Source organism: Aegilops tauschii, chromosome 4 (genome assembly GCF_002575655.3).
Source record: "Aegilops tauschii subsp. strangulata cultivar AL8/78 chromosome 4, Aet v6.0, whole genome shotgun sequence".
Lineage (NCBI taxonomy): Eukaryota > Viridiplantae > Streptophyta > Magnoliopsida > Poales > Poaceae > Aegilops > Aegilops tauschii.
The window spans coordinates 172288760-172310350 of record NC_053038.3 but is presented as its reverse complement, the minus strand read 5'-3'; the positions used below and the strand labels follow the sequence as shown (position 1 = coordinate 172310350).

The window sequence follows — 21591 nt, the reverse complement described above, 5'->3', positions numbered from 1 at the left end:
GATTGCTTCCTCCCTGACACCCCGATCCAGATGACGGCAGCAGCGACGGCGTCCACACTCAAGCGTGCCTACCTCTCCATCTATAACTGGTCCATCTTCTTTGGATGGTTAGTTGCTTCCTCCCCACTTTGAAATCTCAATCTCCTTTCTTGTTGATGGGCTTGTTGAATGATTCGTATATGTGTGGATGTAGGGTGCAGGTGCTCTACTGCATGCTGCTGGATAGTTTACCTGGACGTGTACGTCGCCAGTCGAGAGGCGTCTCCATCTTGCGCAGACCGCCGTCTGTGTCTATCATTGATCAGTTATCTGTAACTTGCCGACGTGTTTTCTAGGTCGCTAGTTTTGTACTTTGCCTATAACTACATGAGTCATTCTCGCTGAAATGACATGATTTAGCTTTTAGTTTTTCTGGCCAAACATGTGTTTTAGCCTTTTGCCTTTGCTTATCAACAGTTGTTTTGCTTGTTTTTGAGCTACTGCCACTTTGAGCTGATGTAGGCATGTAGTTATTTATTGCAACTGAGCTTCTATATTGTATTGTTGGACCAATTGATTGCCACCTCTTAGATGTGCATTGCTGTTCTTATCTCTGTACTTTCTAGTTGTGCTAATTTTAGGACATGTTCGGTGAATTTAGATGTTGGGAAGTGGATCCTGAATGCACTTTGTGTTTGCTATATTCAGATTTGTACACACAGTTTTTACTGTAAAAAAATCTGTAGTTACGTATGGTTTGAATCACTACACCTGAATCTGCAGATTTGCACATACAAATCTTCAGAGATTGGGGCATATCAAATCTTGATATATCCACTGTATCTTCTTGCTGAATCGAGTGCTCTCTTATATAGGTCTATGAATTTCCTGAACTCGTGCATGTATATATTTGGGTGCTAGTCAATTAGAGAATGTCTGTGATACCATGTTTGTACTACGTGCTAGTGTTGCTGTACTGATGCAAATACTACTTCTGTACTTATGGAGAAATCTGTGATCTGCCAGTTCGCGGCGTCCATCGCTTCTGTCCAAGCGCTCTTCATCTTGTGTGTCATCTGCAAGGCAATCAAGTTAAATAGATGTTGCTCTTTTCATGATCTGCTTCATACATACATGCATATGTATTGCTTCCCACCTTCCTGCCTGCTACATCTCTGCTAGCATAAATCAAAGAGAAGAAAGAAATCTACCTATTTTTATTTGTAGCCTTTAATGAATTCTATGAATCTGTAGCCTTTAATGAATTCTATGAATCTGTAGCCTTTAATGAATTCAATGTATGACTGTGATGAGAATTATGGTACTACTTGCTGTTTGCATCCTATACTTTGCTTGTGAATGATGCTATGTTGTTCTGCAGACTATCATATATTTTTGTGTTGGTTTTGCTGAATAGATTGAATATCTTTGTTACACACTGTAGCTTGTAGCTCTGCAAACTAACCTTCTCTAGTTCTCTTACTTTTCTGCAGACCGCCCATGGCGTGGACGGCGACGACGACAGGAGGACGCCAGTTCTAGCCGGGAACATGGCCTTGTCCTGCTCGAGGAGGAGGGACGCACCTAGGCACCGGCCCTGTCCCGCAACAAGGGGTCTGCTCCTCTGCTTCCAAGGCAACCAAGCTGCCCTGCCTGAGCTCGACGATTCAAGCCCGGCCACGACCACGCACCGCTCCCAGCAGGTACCACCTCCCTCTCCCTCTGCTCACTAACCTGCTGCTAATCTCCCTGCACGGGCTGCTGCTATCGTAATTTTTATAATGGTTGATGTTTGTTAGCTAGTTGTAAACGGCTTGCTTTCTGCTAATGGCCCATTAGGTAGAGTAGCTATGCACCTGGTGGTGGTCATGGCCTTGCTGCTTCTTCAGTTTTTTCCTCTAGGTCATTAGCTAGCTATGCTATGCATGTGTTCGTTAATTTGCAAGAAATAATTTCTATCCTTGTTTTCATTTCCTTGCTCTAGTCAAATTTATCCTTTTTTAATACCAGCACTAGCACATCAGAGTACTAATACTTGTTAGATTTTGAGTATGCCACTGCTGCTAAAACAACAACAGCAACCATCAATTACCATAGCATGCCTCTGTTTTGGTAACTAGTTGCTCCACTCAATTAAATTAGCCTACCGACTAGTCTAGTACATTATTAATTGTTGCTCCTCCACTTTTTCGGTATCTCTTGGTTTGCAATGGTACAGCTATAAATGTCATTTTCTTGAATGGTCTGTTCATAATATATTTGCCCCAGTTTTTCTAATTCTTCTCTCATTCATGTAACAGGGTGACAGGAAGCCATGTTGCCATTTTGTTTGTTCCCAGCCCCGACTGGTCGTCGGCGAGTCCGTCATGTTGTCATTTTCTTGTAAAGTAGTACTGTATCACACTTGTAGAGCTCGTTACACTTGTAGAGCTTGTAAAGTACTGTATTACACATGGTCATATGTATTGGCATGGATAGAGCTTGTTACTGTTGTTGCCAATGTATTATGTGATCTGGTTGCTCTTATTTGAAGTATTATGTGTGCTTTTTGTCTGCCAATTTAAATACTAGTTGAAATATGAAGAATATGAGCCTGATAGATGGGACCCACTTACTAGAACATGACAAATGGGACCCAGTTACCAGAACCTGACAACTGGGACCCATCTGACTAGTGGACCCATTTAATAAAAAAGGAAAATGAAATTTTTTAGACAAAAAGGCCACGGCCCAACAATAAAAAAGGCTGCAACATTGGGCTTGCTCCATGAAGTCGACCAAAAAATTGACAGAAAAAAATCAAATAGGCTGAATTGTTGGGCCAGGCCCATGTAGAACAGCGAACTGGACCAGGCTGATTTTAACCAATGACCTTTTCAATTGGTCGCAATTTTGCTACGCCAGATTGCCACGTCGGATCCGACGTGGCCTGGGCAGAGAGCCATTGACCAAAACAAAAGGTCATGGGTTCAACGACCTTCTCACAGAGAAGGTCGCTAATTTCAGTTTACGACTGCCAGCTTTTGACCTTCTGTTTTTGGTCACAAAAAGGTCGCAAATGAAAAACTATGACCTTTCAGCGGCCAATAGTGAGGGTCACAAGTTGACTTATTTCTTGTAGTGCACGGATGGCATGAAGAGCCTTTCCACAAAGACATTAGGCGGGACGGGGTCGCGCTTGGCTCCCATGCGAGCAAGGATGTCCGCTGCCTGGTTACTATCTTGAGCGACGTGATGAAAATCAAGCCCCTCGAACCGAGCTGATATTTTCAATACGACATTTCGATATGCCGCCATTTTTGGATCTTTTGCTTCGAAATCTCCATTTACCTGAAATATTGCGAGGTTTGAGTCGCCGCGCACCTCTAGGCGTTGTATGCCCATGGAGACAGCCATGCGGAGACCATGTAGAAGTGCCTTGTATTCGGCTACGCTGTTGGAGTCCGTATACATGATTTGTAGCAAGTAGCGGACTGTGTTCCCCATAGGGGATGTCAAGATGACGCCAGCCCCCAGTCCGGCTAGCATTTTAGAGCCGTCGAAGTACATGATCCAGTTGGAGTATGAACTGTACTCTTTGGGGAGCTCGGCTTTCGTCCACTTGGCGACGAAGTCGGCCAGCACCTGAGATTTAATAGCTTGGCGCGGCTTGTATATTATTTCAAACGGTAAGAGCTCAATGGCCCATTTGGCTATGCGGCCGGTGGCATCCCTGTTGTTTATAATGTCGTTAAGTGGTACTTCGGATGCCACCATGATCGAACACTCTTGAAAATAGTGTCGGAGTTTTCGGGATGCCATAAAGACCGCGTAAGCTATCTTTTGGTAGTGAGGGTATAGGCATTTGCATGGTGTAAGAACCTCCGATACGTAATACACTGGCTATTCGATGAGGAATTTATGTCCCTCTTCCCCTTGTTCAATGACGAGTACAACGCTCACTACCTGGTGGGTTGCGGATATATAAAGCAACATAGGCTCGCCAACACTTGGGGTGGCTAGGATTGGGTTGCCTGCTAATAAGGTTTTTATTTCTTCCAATCTGGATGTGGCCGCATCCATCCGTTCGAACTTGTCGATGCGTCTAAGCAACCTGTAAAGTGGTAATGCCTTTTCTCCCAATCTGGAGATGAAGCAGCTCAGAGCCGCCACACACCCTGCTATTTTTTGGACCTGCTTTAAGTCTATTTGTGTAGCCAAATGCGACAAGGCTCGGATTTTAGCCGGGTTTGCTTCAATTCCTCCATGGGAGACAATGAACCCTAGCAGCTTTTCGGCTGGGACGCTGAAGACACATTTTTCCAGATTGAGCCGTATGTCGTATGTTCGGAGGTTGTCAAACGTGAGGCGGAGCACCAATGATTCGACGTGTTTAGTCTTGATGACCACGTCGTCCACATATGCCTCAACTGTCTTGCTGATTTGTTTTTCCTGCATGTTTGAATCATGCGTTGGTAAGTGGCATCAGCATTTTTAAGCCCAAAAGGCATAGTGTCTAAGTAGAAAGGCCCATACGGGGTGATGAACACCGTTGCGGCCTAGTCGGACTCCTTCATTTTGATCTGATGGTATCCGGAGTAAGCGCCGAGGAAACACAATGAGTCGTGTCCCACAGTCGCATCAATGATCTGGTTAATGCGGGACAATGGGAAGGGGTCTTTAGGAAAAGCTTTATCGAGGTCTTTCAAGTCGACACAGAGGCGCCAAGATTTATCCTTCTTAGGTACCATGACCAAGTTGTCTAGCCAATCCGGGTGTTTGATTTCTCTGATGAACCTGACCTCGAGTAGTTTGGCTAGCTCCTCTCCCATAGCTTGTCGTTTGGGTTCGGAGAATCGTCGAAGCGTTTGTTTGACTGGTTTGAACCCTTTGATTATGTTGAGGCTATGTTCGGCCAGTCTGTGTAGGATCCTAGGCATGTCCGAGGGGTGCCAGGCAAAGATGTCCCAATGTTCACGTAGGAACGCGTGTAATGCGACATCTATCTACGGATCCAGGTGTGCTCCAATGGACGCTGTTTTATTAGGATCTGTCGATTGCACTTGGAATTTAACTATTTCATCTGCTGGCTTGAAGGAGGTTGATTTAGGTCTCTTATCGAGAATCACATCATCCTTTACCACTGTGGAACATAGGGTGGTTAGTTCTTCGGCCGCAAGGGCTACGGATAGTGCCTCAAGGGCCAAGGATGCGGTTTTGTTTTTGGCGCGGAGTGTTTTGTTCGGATCACTCGTAACTGTGATTATTCTGTTAGGCCCTGGCATTTTAAGCTTCATGTACCCATAATGGGGTATGGCTTGGAAGCGTGAAAAAGCGCCCCGCCCTAGAAGGGTGTGATATCTGCTATTGAAGGGAGCAATGTGAAAGAGCAACTCCTCCGACCTGTAATTTTCGGGTGTGCCAAATACGACATCAAGTTTAATTCTCCCCGAACATCGTGCCTCTCGACTGGGGATGATGCCTCGGAAGGTGGTACTGCTTTGCTCGATGCGTGTTCTATCAATCTGCATTTTGTCGAGCGTGTCCTCGTATATGAGGTTAAGTCCACTGCCACCATCCATGAGCACTTTAGTGATTTGAAAGCCGTCCACAATTGGGTTTAGTACCAAAGCGGCGGGTGCTCGGACTGATCGGGCCCTTGGTTCATCGTCAGCGATGAAGGTTATTGCCACGTCGTTCCATGGGCTCACTGCAGATACTTGGTGGACTTCAATGAGGTCACAAAGTGCCCTCTTATCCAATTATTTGAAGAGAAAGTCTCAAAGACCGTAAGGACGTTAAAGTCGTTGTCCTCCGGAGAGTGCTTCTCTGGAGTTGCGGTGGAGAGGATGGCCTCCCCACTTTTAGCTACCTGCCGGAGTACCCAATATGCTCGGAGGCTGTGAGTTGGGTCGGTGCTTGGCGTCGCATGTATCAGACATGGTTTGTCGAGGAGTTCATCAAGAATGGACCTGTATCCGCAAAGGGTTTGTTTTTCTTGCCGACGGGCTTATGGTCGGATGCCTCGTAAGGGTGTATCCGTTTTGCCCGAGCAGTGGACTGCTTAAAGGAAGAAGGTTCCAATTGGGTGTTTTGGGCCTTCCATGTGCTTTCCATTACGCAGTACTTCCGTACTGCGTGCGATAGTTTCGTGAAACTCTGTATGCGATGGCGGTCGAGGGCATTCTGAATTCCCTCATCGGTACAATTGCGATGAAAGACCGAGACTGCATCGTCGTTGCATCAATCTTTAATCTTGTTTTTAAGAAGTAGGAACCTGGCCCAAAAGTGATGGACCATTTCCTGAGGTTGCTGCCGTACATACATCAGGTCATATATGTCTGGAGGGCCTGAATTACTTGGAGAGTATTTATTGTGGTGGGTGGGTGGGCTAAAACTTGAATCCTGACCCAAAATTGCGTCCGGAGCTTGTAAAATCTTCGAGGTCACCGGTTCGGGTCTGGGAAGATCCAAGTGCTCCCCGGATCCTAAGTCAGACCTTGAGTCCGGGGGACGCGAGGTCTCATCCAAAGGCAGGGTATCCGGTTGAAGGGGTTCAGCGATCCGAACATAGCTAGTTTTTAACTTTGGGGAAGAAGTGTCTTTGGCTCGTTCCTCGACGACCGCCACCAGATGAGTGATCGGCGGGAGATTGATTTCCCTCTGGTCAGGTTTAAGCCCAATCCGATCATAGTCCGTTGAAAGCCCCAGGGCGGCGATGCGATCCAACAACTCGTTTAAGGACGAGATATCCGCCGGATCCATCTTTTTGGAGTATTCGAGACCGATGTGGGGATTGTATTTGGCGATCGCGGGGGACACTGCTGGCTTGATGGCCATACGGGCACCCACGGTGAAACCGCCGAGCTGGAGGACCTATCCTGAGGTTAGGTCCCTTCCATAAGTGATATCGTTGTTGATGAAAAGGCGAGCCATAGATCGCTTTTTGTGAATACACAGCGGAGCTCTCAATGAAAGCACCAATGTCGGTGTCAAAACTGGTAGATCTCGGGTAGGGGGCCCAAGCTGTGAGTCTAAGGATCAATGGTAACAAGAGGACAATGGAGACACGATGTTTACCCAGGTTTGGGCCCTCTTAATGGAGGTAAATCCCTATGTCCTGCTTGATTGTATTCGATGAGTATAGGGGTTACAAGATTTGATCTACCTCGAGATTGTGATGGCTAAACCCTAGCTGTCTAGCCTATGATTCTTATGATAACCTCTACGGGCTAAACCCTCCGGTTTACATATACACCGGAGGGGCCTAGGGTTGTACAGAGTTGGTTTACAAAGAAATGAAATAACATATCCGGACACCAAACTTGCCGTCCAAGCATATAGGAGTCCTGTCCGGACACGGGGCATGATCTTCTGTTTTTATCTCCACCGCCCATCAGTCCGACCCATACCAATAGACCGGACACCCAAGGACTCCCTAATCCAGGACTCCCTCAGGTGCCACATGTAAGTGCGTCTAGTGCCACCCCTAGTTGGTTTTGGAGTATTGACGACAAACTTGGTTGGGGGACTAATGTGTGAGAATTGCAGGATAACACAAGTAGTAGTCCCATATTGATTCGATTTACCTACGAGAGATGACCCCTAAAAATGTATGAAGACATTGAAGACAATGGTGGTTCGTGAAGACATCCACGATGAAGATTATGACATGTGAAGACATTCACTTGAAGACCATAGAGTGCGAAGACATAGTTGTTTTGTAGTTTCCTTTTCTTCTTTGTTGAGTCATAGGAACCACTGTTTACTGTTAAGTGGGGTCCAAGTGCACAAAGTCAGAGCGACTGATGTGATGCTCAACAAAAATCCTATGTCTTCGAGCGAAGACGATGAGATCAAATCTTATCCAGAGCTGGACGAGTCAGCTTTACTTGTAGCCCAAGTCAAGCTGCCGCGTGTGTTTGAAATCTAACCGTTGGACACGTGTTAGTTCCTTAGTGACCCAGGGTCCTTTCGGACATATCAGGTCGGGTTGCCTCCTGGCTATAAATAGCCCACCCCCTACACCATAAATTGGTGGCTGCTCAGAGTTAGTGCATGACTTTTTTCGTTTGAGAGCAACCCACCTCCGAAGCCTTTGAGAGAGAGAGAGAGAGAGAGATCCTTGTGAGGACAAAGCCCAAAACACCCAGAGCCAAAGAGTGTTAGGCATCACTGAAGTATTTCTGTCCGCATGACCCGAAGACTTGTTATACTTTAGGACTGTGAATCCTCCAGCCGGTTAGGCATCGCGTTTCGAGCATCCAAGAGTCACTGTGGATCCCCGGTGAACGAAGTCTGTGAAGGTTTGGAAGTCTACCTTGAAGACTTACCAGAGTGATTGGGCGAGGACTGGGTGTCCTTAGCTCAAGGGGAATAAGGTGAAGACGCGGTCTTCTGAGTTCAATCTCAGCCTCCCTAACCAGACGTATAGTTATCATAGCAACTGGAACTGGTCTACCAAATCCTTGTCTTCGCCAAGCAACTGGTTCTATCCCCCACTTCCCTTTACTTTACTGTTTGTCTTCGTGAAGTCATTGCTTGCCTGTCTGATCTATTTGACTTCACTGTGTGAAGACTATTACCTGTTTGGCTTTGTATTGTCTTCCATCCTGATCCATACTACCTAGCTGCTGATAGTCTTCGTACTTTAATTACATTGCTTACTTGACTATGGCTTCTCTAGTGTAGTCTATCTTCCGCTGCATATCAATAGGTTCATTTCATCTATTTGTCTTCAAAGACCTCGTTTTTGAAGACTTTCAGAAAAATCGCCTATTCACCCCCTCTAGTCGATAACTAGAACTTTCAATTGGTATCAGAGCAAGGTGCTCCCTTGTTCTGTGTGATTCGGTTTAACCACCTGGAGTTTTAGCTATGTCGACTGCAGGGATAATCAAGGTCTCTGCTGCGTGCCCAGTCTTTGATGGCACTGATTACCCATACTCGAAGAATAAGATGTGCATGCATCTTGAAGCCATTGACGTCGACCTCTGGTATGTCATCAAGAATGGCGTTCCCAAGGTCGGTGAAGGTGTCACCGCTACTGATGTCAAGAGGTTCATTCAACTGGATTCGACCGCCAAGAACATCATCTATGGTCATCTGACCAAAGGACAATATCACTAGTACAACGAGGTGCTATACAAACAGGTTTTAACCCCTTTCTGCGACGACATTTGGAACCGTCGCCTAGTGAGTGACGGTGATAGGGGGGTCCTTCCCACACGACCCAGAAACCGTCGGGGATATTCCCTCTTGGCACACACGCTCGGCAAAATGAGGTCGTGTGCGACCGGCGAGCGCTCAAATATGGAAATACGTACATTAGAACTAAAAAAATAATTATACACGCGAAATTGTTTCCAGTCGCAAGTACATCCCACACAGTCAGTCCCCGCTAAACATTTCCGTTCGTATGTACATCCCACACAGTCGATCCAAGGAAAACATTTCGGTTCATAGGTACATCACACACAATTTTCCCCGTTAAATCGTTTGTGATAGCGTTGCCATTGCACACGATATTAACAATTTTATCATTTGCGTTATTGAATGCATCACACACGGTGCGTAGAAGAAACTGTGTGGCAAAGGCTGTCCATCACACACAATTTTTATGTGGTAAACATTTGCGCCAGGTGGCCTAACGCAAACAGTTTTCAAGAGGATGTCGTGTGTGATTGTTCATTAATCTAACACGGTTTATTCCTAGAAACTGTGTGCGTTATTGAATGCATCACACACGGTGTTTTCTCAATAACCATTTGCAATAGAAAAACCCAATTAGCAGGCTAATTATCTGATTATTAATAATCCATTTAATCTAATTGACATTTCATATTAAGCACACAATATATTTCATTTTCATAATTGAAATACACCAGAGTACAACATCATATAGCTTCAGCACTCAGCTACCCCATTACACAACTACACCAGCACCAAGTTTCACATGCAACATCTATAACCTTTCGAAATTAGCATCATAGACGGTACATAGACAGATGTATCTCATCTGGAAAATTGCTGAAGCAGAAGGCGAATATTGTGCCTTCATTGATGTTGAAGGTCTTTACAACTTTAGGCTAGTGCCTGTGGATGATTGACCGTCCAAACTTCGTCCTCTTCAGGAACACTTCAATACTGAACTGTGGGTGTTGTGTGAATACCTTCCTCGCCTCCTGACCATACAGGTGGTTTGAGAGGTAATCGTTAGTGAACTGCTTTGGAAAGGCCTGAAAACAAGGATGTGCATAAATATCTTCTCTATATTGGAAATGGGGCAAAGGAATAAAAAAGGCAAGGTATAATAGTTAGTACCATCCTGTAGTGAACTGATGTCTTCTTCATTGTGCAAACAAAGATCTTATTGTTTTTTGTCACTAATTTCTTTATCCTAGCAATCTTTCTGAGTTTCTTGACTTGACTGATATTCATGGACAACTCATTTCCCCATATGCAAAATAGGGTCGAACAGTGGGTCAAAACCTCTGACAGCAGGACCTACATGTGCAAGACCAAATTGTTAAAAAGCTAAATATTAGAATGGTTTCTGCAATTGCACAATAATGTGCTATTAGACAACAGACCATGCACGCGGTAACCTCGATTGTAAACCTCAGTGCTTCCCATTGTTTCCCTGCAACACATATAAGGTAGTTAGTCATCACGTTAAGTAAGGGTTCGCATGCTATCAGTAAAATATGTTGATGAAAAATAAGCACATTGCAGATTCATCAGATTAATTCAAGCCATATGGAAAACCCATTTATCCAAACCAAGCATGATTAAGAACTAGGAAATATAGCACCTGTATATGTTTCTCATGTATTAAGTGTAGCCAAATTCGATTTATTCCTCACATGCACAACAATACAAAATTCTACCCACGACAATTGGACATCGCATTGCAGAATTGAACCAAGCAGTTAACTAAACACCACAACAAATGAACCAAACATTAACTGAGCACCACATTGCACAATATAACATACTCCTAATAGAAGACCAGATAGTTAACCAAACCAAGCATGCTTAACAACTTGGAAATATAGCAATTGTATTTGTTTCTCATGTATTTTGTACAGCCAAATTCAATTTATTCCTCACATGGTATACAATAACAGAATGCACCCACAACAATTGAACATCGCATTGCAGAATTGAACCAAACAAAACATTTAACTAAACACCACAACAAATGAACCAAATGTTAACTGAGCACCACATTGCACAATATAACATACTCCTAATAGAAGATCAGACAGTTAACCAAACCAAGCATGCTTAACAACTTGGAAATATAGCAATTGTATTTGTTTCTCATGTATTTAGTACAACCAAATTTGATTTATTTCTCACATGGTATACAATAACAGAATGCACCCACAACAATTCAACATCGCATCGCAGAATTGAACCAAACAGCCAACCGTGTCGCATCATCGGCCCGCAAGGCGTCGACGGTGGCCTCGACGGCGAGGTGCTCCTCCAAGATCTGGGGATCGACACGAATGGTAGCCATCGCGACCTCATCCGCGCGTGTGGCCACAATTTGCTTCTCCGTTGCCAAATGCTCCTTGAGATCCTGGCTATACTGCGTGCACCATGGCTTAGGGCGGTGCTTATTTGGTGGAGGGGTCGGTGATTTGGCTGGAAGATGTCACGCTCGCGTCGGCGGTCGATGCATGTGGGATGTGGAAGGAGGAGGATGGGGGTCGGGTGTGGATTACCTACCTGGATTGGCGAGGCCGAGCAGCGTGAAGGAGGGTCGCCGGTGAGGAGGCGGCACTGCAAGCAAGGAGTGAAGGTTTCAACTTGGAAAGGAAAGTGGAAACAGGAGAAATGTAGCTTTTGGTAAGGGGGAGGGGGCGGGGAGGTAGATATTTCCGCGCAAGCCGAAAATTTGGAATCGCTTCAGGGAAAAAACTGGCGCGCAAAGTGTCATCAGACACGGTCCCTTATTTAGAATTGTGTACGATATGTGAACATCACAAATGATTCAGATAGCTTAACCCGTGTGTGATTAGTTTGAACATCAAAAATTTTGGTTCGAATTTCCCTGGTTATAGTGGTCATCCACGTCATTGCATAATTTGGGTACACAAAGGAGACTACAACACACCCACACTTGTTAATCGAGCAAGTTCAACAATTAAACAGAGCTAGCTGACCTAAACATTACTCTAACAAATTAAAGACCGGCGCTCTTAATTAAACAAAACAAAGAGTACTACTACGGCCGGCGCTCATCGATCTCCGCCGCCGCCTCCATGTCCAGCTCGTGCTCGACGGTCTCCTGGGGAAGGGGCTCCATGGCATCAATTGCATCATACTCGGTAAGCATCTCGCCATCCGCGTCCGCCATATCATTGGAATAGGCCGCCATGAGCTAGGCGTGGGCGGCCGCAATATGGGCTTTGGCGGGCTCTGTCGTGGCAAGGTATGCCGCGCAGGAACGGACGGTTGCTCGAACTCTCTCGGCGATTGCCAACTCTTCGGCCATGGGTTGCCGACCATTGTTGGAAGCTTCGTTCGATTTGTGCGGTGACCGCCACAAGCTGGGCGTGGACGGCCTCGACATGGTAATGGGCAGCTCCATCAGGGCTAAGGCTGCCGCTGTTGAATAAACATCTGTTGTGCCACTCTTGCCAGTTGCTATCCCCGAGGCAGATGCTGCTGCCGCCGTCTAAGAAGCAACAACGGCCGTTTGGGCTGCCTTGGCCGCCTGGACGCCGATTGCGGTCGCCCTCACGAAGCTTGTTAGCATGCGCCTGGCGGCTGCGGCCGCGCTCTCGCTCGAGTGGGCCGCCGAAGTTGCCCTCACGACGCGGGTCCACGTCCCCATCTTTCACCGATGACGAACGAACAGTGAAATGATATTTGGGGAGTGAGCGAGTGTGCTTGACACGCCGGCTGTGGACTGTAGCCGACGCACCTTCTCGCATAAGCCATAGGCGTACTATACACCGACGGTGCTCCAAGGTATTTTCTGCTGCATCTCACACGGTTGGTGATAATAAACTATGTGCGATCTACTTGATTTATCGTCTTGATTTGAATTACGTAATGGGGTCACAGCTGCAAAGGATGGTGTTTGAATTGCTAGAACTTTTATCTGCAGTGAACATGCAACTATAGGTGTGTCGCCAAAAAAATGGAATTATTCAGGGTTCCTTTGGACGTTTTTATACATTAACTTGGTTTTGTAGGCATTTCAGGTGCATAATTCAAATTTGAACTACATGCACCTGCTCCAGTGCATATAAACGGGTTGAAAAATCAAATCTGTGTCCTTGGTTGCATGCTTAGGTCCCATGCAAGAAATGGGAGTGAATGTCAAACACCCTGCCACCGTCACTCGGTCGCAAACATTGAGATACCTGGTTTTTAAATTCTAGTAAATCCAAAACTCGTCTGAAATTCATGAAACTTGGCATGCTATCATGGAGCGGCATCAACGTGCCGTGGTAAAAAATTTGTCCCATTTGGGGCAGGTTTGGGTATAAGCTTCTCACAAACCAGAGCTTCTCACAACAAGCGTGATGGTTTCGGTAGGGAACGTGCCAGCTTTGGGGACGAAACGATATCCGTTGCCTCTTATTGCTTTCAAAAATTTTCTAGTGTCAACATAGAACAACAGGAGTGTTGTGTTTAATTTTGGAATTTTTTGGGGTTCGTTTGGACATTTTTATACATTAACTCGGTTTTCCAGGCATTTTACGTGCATAAATCAAATTTGAACTACATGCACATGCTCCAGTGCATATAAACTAGTTGAAAAAACAAATCTGTGTCCCTGGTTGCATGCTTAGGTCCCATGCAAGAAATGAGAATGAATTTCAAACACCACGCCACCGTCACTCGGCCGCAAACATTGAGATACCCGGTTTTTAAATTCCTGTAAATCCAAAACTCGTCTGAAATTCATGAAACTTGGCATGCTATCATGGAGCGACATCAACATGCCGCGGTAAAACTTTTGTCCCATTTGGGGCAGGTTTGGGTATAAGCTTCTCACAAACCAGAGCTTCTCACAACAAGCGTGATGGTTTCGGTAGGGAACGTGTCACCTTTGGGGACGAAACAATATCCGTTGCCTCTTATTGCTTTCAAAATTTTTCCAATGTCAACATAGAACAACAGGAGTGTTTCGTTTAATGTTGGAATATTTCAGGGTTTGTTTGGACATTTTTATACATTAACTGGGTTTTCCAGGCATTTTATGTGCACAATTCAAATCTGAACTACATGCACATACTCCAGTGCATATGCATTGGTTGAAAAATCAAATATGTGTCCTTCGGTGCATGCTTAGGTCCCATGCAAGAAATGTGAATGAATTTCAAACACCCTGCCACCGTCACCCGGCCGCAAACATTGAGATACTTGGTTTTTAAATTCTAGTAAATCCAAAACTCGTCTGAAATTCATGAAACTTGGTATGCTATCATGGAGCGGCATCAACATGCCATGGTAAAATTTTATCCCATTTGGGGCAGGTTTGGGTATAAGCTTCTCACAAACCAGAGCTTCTCACAACAAGCGTGATGGTTTCGGTAGGGAATGTGCCACCTTTGGGGACGAAACGATATCCGTTCCCTCTTATTGCTTTCAAATTTTTTCCAGTGTCAACATAGAACAACATGAGTGTTGTGTTTAATTCGGAATTTTTCGAGGTTTGTTTGGACATTTTTATACATTAACTGGGTTTTACAGGCATTTTATGTGCATAATTCAAATTTGAACTACATGCACATGCTCCAGTGCATATAAATTGGTTGAAAATCAAATTTGTGTCCTTTGGTGCATGCTTAGGTCCCATGCAAGAAATGGGAATGAATTTCAAACACCCTACCACCGTCATTCGGCCGCAAACATTGAGATACTTGGTTTTTAAAATCTAGTAAATCCAAAACTCGTCTGAAAATCATGAAACTTGGCATGCTATCATGGAGTGGCATCAACATGCCGTGGTAAAATTTTTGTCCCATTTGGGGCAGGTTTGGGTATAAGCTTCTCACAAACCAGAGCGTCTCGCAACAAGCGTGATGATTTCGGTAGGGAACGTGCCACCTTCGGGGACGAAACGTTATCCGTTGCCTCTTATTGCTTCAATTTTTTTTCTAGTGTCAACATAGAACAACAGGGGTGTTGTGTTTAATTTTGAATTTTTCGGGGTTTGTTTGGACATTTTTATACATTAACTTGGTTTTGTAGCCATTTCAGGTGCATAATTCAATCTTGAAGTAGATGCACATGCTCCAGTGCATATAAACCAGTTGAAAAATCAAATCTATGTCATCGGTTGCATGCTTAGGTCCCATGCAAGAAATGGGAATGAATTTCAAACACCCTGCCACCGTCACTCGGCCGCAAACATTGAGATACCTGGTTTTTAAACTCTAGTAAATCCAAAACTCATCTGAAATTCATGAAACTTGGCATGCTATCATGGAGCGGCATCAACATGCCGTGGTAAAATTTTTGTCCCATTTGGGGCAGGTTTGGGTATAAGCTTCTCACAACATGCGTGGTGGTTTCGGTAGGGAACATGTCACCTTTGGGGACGAAACAACATTCGTTGCCTCTTATTGCTTCCAAAATTTTTCTAGTGTCAACATAGAACAACAGGAGTGTTGTGTTTAATTTGGAATTTTTCAGGGTTCGTTTGGACATTTTTATACATTAACTAGGTTTTCTAGGCATTTTATGCGCATAATTCAAATTTGAACTACATGCACATGCTCCAGTGCATATAAATTGGTTGAAAAATCAAATCTGTGTCCTTCGGTGCATGCTTAGGTCCCATGCAAGAAATGAGAATGAATTTCAAACACCAGGGCACTGTTGATTGCCGGCAAAACATTGAGATACTGTGTTTTTAAATTCTAGTGAATCCAAAACTCGCCTGAAATTCATGAAACTTGGCATGCTATAATGGAATGGCACCCGACATGCTGTGGTATTTTCATGTCCATTTTGAGAGAAGGCGTACTCGAATAACAGCCAACAAAGGCATTTTGAAACAAATAGCTGCCACTGTAACATCTCAAACGTTTTGTATAATTTAAATTATGTGCATTCTGTTAACCATTCATGTGACGCCATGCCTCACTCTTTTAATGGCTAGGAGGTGCCGTGCGAACATGTGCTTGAGTGCTTGACTAAACGGGAGGCGTGCGAGCTGTACTCCAATGCAGAGGCTCACCGGGAAGCATGCGAGCTGTACGCCGCGCAGGCTCACCGGGAGGTGAACCCTTTGACTTCCATGGCCGCCCGCCTTGCTCGCATCCTCTACATTAATGGCGCCCAAGCCGCAGTTTAATATGGTTTTTAAATATAAAACACTCATCACAAACGTTTTAGTTAGAACACCCGTATGCAAAACCGACAACTTCCTCAGGAAGCCAAGGGAAAATGTGCCTAGCAGGATTTGTGCAGCTCTTGATCGCAAACGTTTTAGTTAGAACACCCGTATGCAAACTGACAGCTTCCCCAGGAAGCCAAGAGAAAATGTGCCGAGCAGGATTTCTGCAGCTCTTGATCGCAAACGTTTTAGATGGAACACCCGTATGCAAAGTGAGAGCTATGGTCTTCCCCTTTAAGTCGAGGGAAAATTCGCAGCGCATGATTTGTGCATCCCTTCAACGCAAACGGTTGTTTTGGATGACCCATGTGCAACCACGTACAAACAATTTGGTAAGATTGGCATCTGTCATATTGGGTATGTTGCCATTTGTCAAACTGGAAAGATTGACATTTGTTGATCTAGTAACATTGCCATTTTTCAATCCTTGTAACACCGCGATTTGTCAAAATATGCAGCTATAAATCACTAGCACCATCTAATTTTTGCAACTAAAATTTAGTAATTAAGCATATATTTCATTCATAGATTAAGCAGTCGTTCTTAATTTATACAAACAATACAACTCGACAGCTGAACCGACCAAACTTTTCCCCAATTGTTGCCAACCACCTACTGAAATAGCTAGTTCAACTATATATACTAGCTAATTTTAAGTACGTTGTACAGTTCCACCACATCTATAGTCAGATGAACTGAACAAAACAACCCCTAAATACTACTACTACGGAGGGGCTTTGTGCTACTTCCAGCAGCCTCTGCTCTGCCGAGCGCGCTCAGTAAGAGGCAGAGGAGGAGGAGCCTACCGATGAGCTGGGCAACTGCAAAAGGTTGAAAGGATCGAGAAGAGGTGTCTAGAGGGGGGGGTGATTAGACTCTCAACAAAGAAAAGTAGTAGTTTTTAAATTCTTCAAGTTAAGGTGGAGTTTTAGCACAAATTTAAACATTCACAATACATTTCAAGCAAGCATGTCAAGAGTATATAAGCAGCGGAAAGTAAAGCATGCAACTTGCGAGAATGTAAAGGGATGGGATTGGAGTGTGTAAACGCAAATGGAGACACGGAGATTTTTTCCGTGGTTCCGATAGGTGGTGCTATCGTACATCCACGTTGATGGAGACTTCAACCCACGAAGGGCAACGGTTGCGCGAGTCCACGGAGGGATCCCCCGACGAAGGGTCCATGAAGAAGCAACCTTGTCTATCCCACCATGGCCATCACCCACGAAGGACTTGCCTCACTAGGGTAGATCTTCACAAGTAGGCGATCTCCTTGCCCGTACAAACTCCTTGGTTCAACTCCACAATCTTGACGGAGGCTCCCAAGTAACACCTAACCAATCTAGGAGACACCACTCTTCAAAAGGTAATAGATGGTGTGTTGATGATGAAATCCTTTCTCTTGTGTTTCAAATGATAGTCTCCCCAACACTCAACTCTCTCTCACAGACATGGATTTGGTGCAAAGATGATTTGGGTGGAAAGCAACTTGGAAAGGCTAGAGATCAAGATTCTTGTGGTTGGATTGGAATATCTTGGTCTCAACACATGAGTAGGTCGTTCTCTCTTAGAAAATGAATGTTGGAAGTGTAGGCATGTTCTGATGGCTCTCTCCATGAATGGAGGATGGTTGGAGGGGTATATATAGCCTCCACACAAAATCTAACCGTTACACACAATTTACAAAACTCGATGGGACCGAATACTGAAACTCGGTCAGACCGATTTAGTTCAAAATGTGAACGTTAGGTTTTTCGGTGGGACCGACATGATCAACTCGGTGGGACCGATGTGCTAGGGTTAGGGTAAAACCTCAACTCGGTTTGACCGACTACACAAACTTGGTGAGACCGATTTTGGTAATAAGCAAAACAGAGAGTTGGTTCAAGCAAACTCGGTGGGACCGACTGCATATTTCGGTGGGACCGAAATAATTGCAGCAGGCAATAGAGAGTTTGCAAGCTCATCTCGGTGAGACCGAGATCCCATCGGTGAGACCGAACTGATTAGGGTTTCCGGCAATGGCTATGTCAAGTGAACTCGGTGGCGTCGGATAGATCAAATCAGTGGGCCGAGTTTGACTTTTGGTTTGGGACATATGTGGATATGAGAAAGTGGTTGAGGGCTTTGGACCATATCACTAAGCACTTTGAGAAAGCAAGCCATTAAGAAACACCTCATCCCCTTTTAATAGTATTGGCTTTCCTATTGACTCAATGTGATATTGGATCACTAAAATGAAAATGTAGAGTCTTGAGCTTTTGCCAATCTTTGTCCTTAGCATCTTGAAGGGGTTCCACATCCTCTTGTCCATGCCACTCCACTGTTGAACTCATCTGAAATATATTAGATGAAAATATTAGTCTAACAAGAGATATGTTGACATTAATTACCAAAATCACCCAGGGAGCACTTGTGCTTTCAATCTCCCCCTTTTTGGTAATTGATGACAACATACATCAAAGCTTTAGATAAAGATACGAAGAATAACAAGCAAAGCTTTGGAAGGACATGTAACATGCATGGGCTCCCCCTACATGTATGCAATCATGTAAATATAGAATATAAGATCATGTGAATGCATAAGCATGTTGATAAGCGCATTTCATATATATATTTGGCATACAAATATACCATTTGTTGAGTTCTGACCATCAATTCTTGCTATGAAATACTGAATATTTGAATGATAATCATATAAGAGAATGTTGACTAGTGAATTGTTTCTTTTGCAGAAAAGTGCGCAAAGGCACTATAATCATCAAGACTTCTACTATGTGGCTAACGAGAAGAGAGAAGGGCATGAAAGAAGTGAAGAAAGGGACCTGAGCATGAAGGAAAGAAGAAACTGAGGGCCAAAACTCAACAAGGAAGGGACCTTCTTATGAAGAAAGAAGAGAAGTAAGAGGGCCAAATCACAAAGTGCAGATGAGAGGAGGGGAACAAAATCCCTAGGTGCCGGAGGGATCCAATCGGGCCTGGCATCTCATCTCTCTCCCTCTCACCACTCTTCTCCACATCCGGCCGTCGCCGCGGCCAGGCCGGCGTGGCGGCGCGCCACCAACACCTTCCACCGCCAGCCGCACCTCACACGCCACCAGCACCACCTGCATCGCCCAACACCACCATCGCCTCCAGCCACCAGTACCCACCTCCCGCGCCTCAACTGCTGCTGCCTCTCTTTCCCTCCACTGCTTGCTGCTTCTCCTTCAACCCCTTTGCTGCTGCTCTTTCAGTGCTGCTGCTCCCCCCCTCATCACGTTGCTGCTCCTCCTTCTCCAACTGCTGCTCCTCTTCTCCATTCCCCTGCTTCTGCTTCTTCTTCACGCCCCTGCCGCTCTTCTCTTCTCCGCCTTGCTGCTGCTCCCTCCACTTCTCTTGCTGCTACTTCTCTGAACCCAAACTGTTGCTACTCCTCTCCCTACGCTGAAGCTACTGCTGTCCTTCACCATCTCCAGGACGACCCCCTACCGTTCAACTTCAGCAAACTAAGCTTGCTGCTGTTCTCCCCCCCTCTCTCTCTCTGAATTTTCTGTAATTTGATATGTGAGAAACTTTGTAATATTCAGATTCTAAGACTACCTGCAACCTGATATATGTTTAGTAGGCACTTGTAGTCTGTTAAGTAGTAATCTGCATATGTATGTGTTGTCACAGTGTGTTCCCTTTTCTGCAGAAATATATTCAGTTTTGTAGTCCATGTATTAGCTCAAGGTCTTGTGAGATAAATGTGTGTGATATATATACATATGTGTGTGTCTTTGATGTGATACGTATATTCTGTCCTACAACCTTGTTTCTTCCCTCTGTTCATGTTTGATAGTTATATATGTGTCCTTGTCATGCTACGTTCATGTCCTTTTACTTCTGTTGTCATTGATGTTAGCTTGTGTTAGTATTTTAATTTCTCAAGCATTACGAAAACACCAAAAAGACAATATAGACAATCTGAACCTCCCCATTGCTTATTTTCATTTTCTTTGTCGTCGACTTTGGTTAGTTTAGGTCTATATTTCCTTGCAATCATCATCTATATTCTGTCACCTAGCTTTAGCCAAGCATTGTTGCTGTCGCCTAGTCCCTATGGGAAACACGACACTCGCAGTTTGGGCGTAAAACCCCACTATACTTACAATCGATCATTTTGGCGCCGTTGCCGGGGACTAGCATCGAGCGATTATGTTGGGTATAGAGTAGGTTTATTTTAGTTCCGTGTTTATTTAGTCGTGTATTTCATTTTCTGTGTTTCTTTTATATTTTTTCTCACTTGTTGTTGCTTCGGCTTATTAGGATACTAACATTCTGACTAGTATTTACTGTTTATGAGTGCGCGTAGGAAATCTAAACTATTTACAGGTTGATTGATAGTTACACTTGGTGGAGATATGGCGATGCTTCGTGATGTTTGGATGCCAAGCAGCCAATGCTATTTCACAGGGCCACTTTGGCCGTCTTTTGAGGCGGAAAAATTTGAGCTTAAGTCTGGTCTTATTGCTTTGGTTCAACAACATCAGTTTGGAGGATTGCCTACTGAGGATCCCTATGAGCACTTACACCGAATCATGGAGTATTCAGGTACAGTCAAGTACCATGGAGTTCCTCGAGATGCTATCAAGTGCATGCTGTTCACATTCTCTCTCCGAGATGATGCTCGTGCTTGGTATCGATCCTTGCCATCAAGATCATTCAATTGGAACGAGATATCATGAGCTTTCTTGGATAAATATTTCCCACTACACAAGCAGTCCACAATTCGAGATGAGATCTTCAGCTTCGTTCAGCGTGAAGGCGAGAACTTGTATGATGCTTGGGAGAGGTACAAAGCCTTGTTCGGGAGATGTCCTAATCATGGGCTCGAGAGATGGTTAGAGCTGCAGATATTCTATAGAGGATTGACTTCGGACACTCGAGCATACGTCGATATGGCATCGGGTGGAGCTATTACAAACAAGACACTTGATGATGCTTTTCTTCTGATTGAGAACATAGCCTTCCACCAACTTCAGTGGTACAATGAGAAGCCCACCTCTGATTCAGTTGCTTGCTTGCAACAAATCACTTCATCTCAGCAAGAATCTCTTACCCAAAAGCCGGAACCAGTTTCTCCGTGTGACAAGATTGAGCTTTCATGGATTATCTTTGATGATGATGACACCATATCCTAGTTGACACACACATTTCAGATCATATGGATACTAGTGTTGGAGATTTAGTTTTGCATTGTGATGATTCTTCCATGGATGAGCTAGAGCTGCAGTTAG

At 44.6% G+C, this 21591-nt stretch overlaps 1 long non-coding RNA gene and 1 other non-coding gene across 2 annotated transcripts; one reads left to right on the top strand and one right to left on the bottom strand.

The window, feature by feature from the left end:
- Positions 1-1411: 1411 nt before the first annotated feature.
- Positions 1412-2511, top strand: LOC120962943 (uncharacterized). The gene is made up of 2 exons (XR_005754257.3): positions 1412-1682; positions 2280-2511. It is a non-coding gene; the product is annotated as an uncharacterized lncRNA (long non-coding RNA).
- Positions 2512-21078: 18567 nt separating this feature from the next.
- Positions 21079-21185, bottom strand: LOC120963619 (small nucleolar RNA R71). Its single transcript, XR_005755375.1, has one exon. It is a non-coding gene; the product is annotated as a small nucleolar RNA R71 (small nucleolar RNA).
- Positions 21186-21591: the final 406 nt, after the last annotated feature.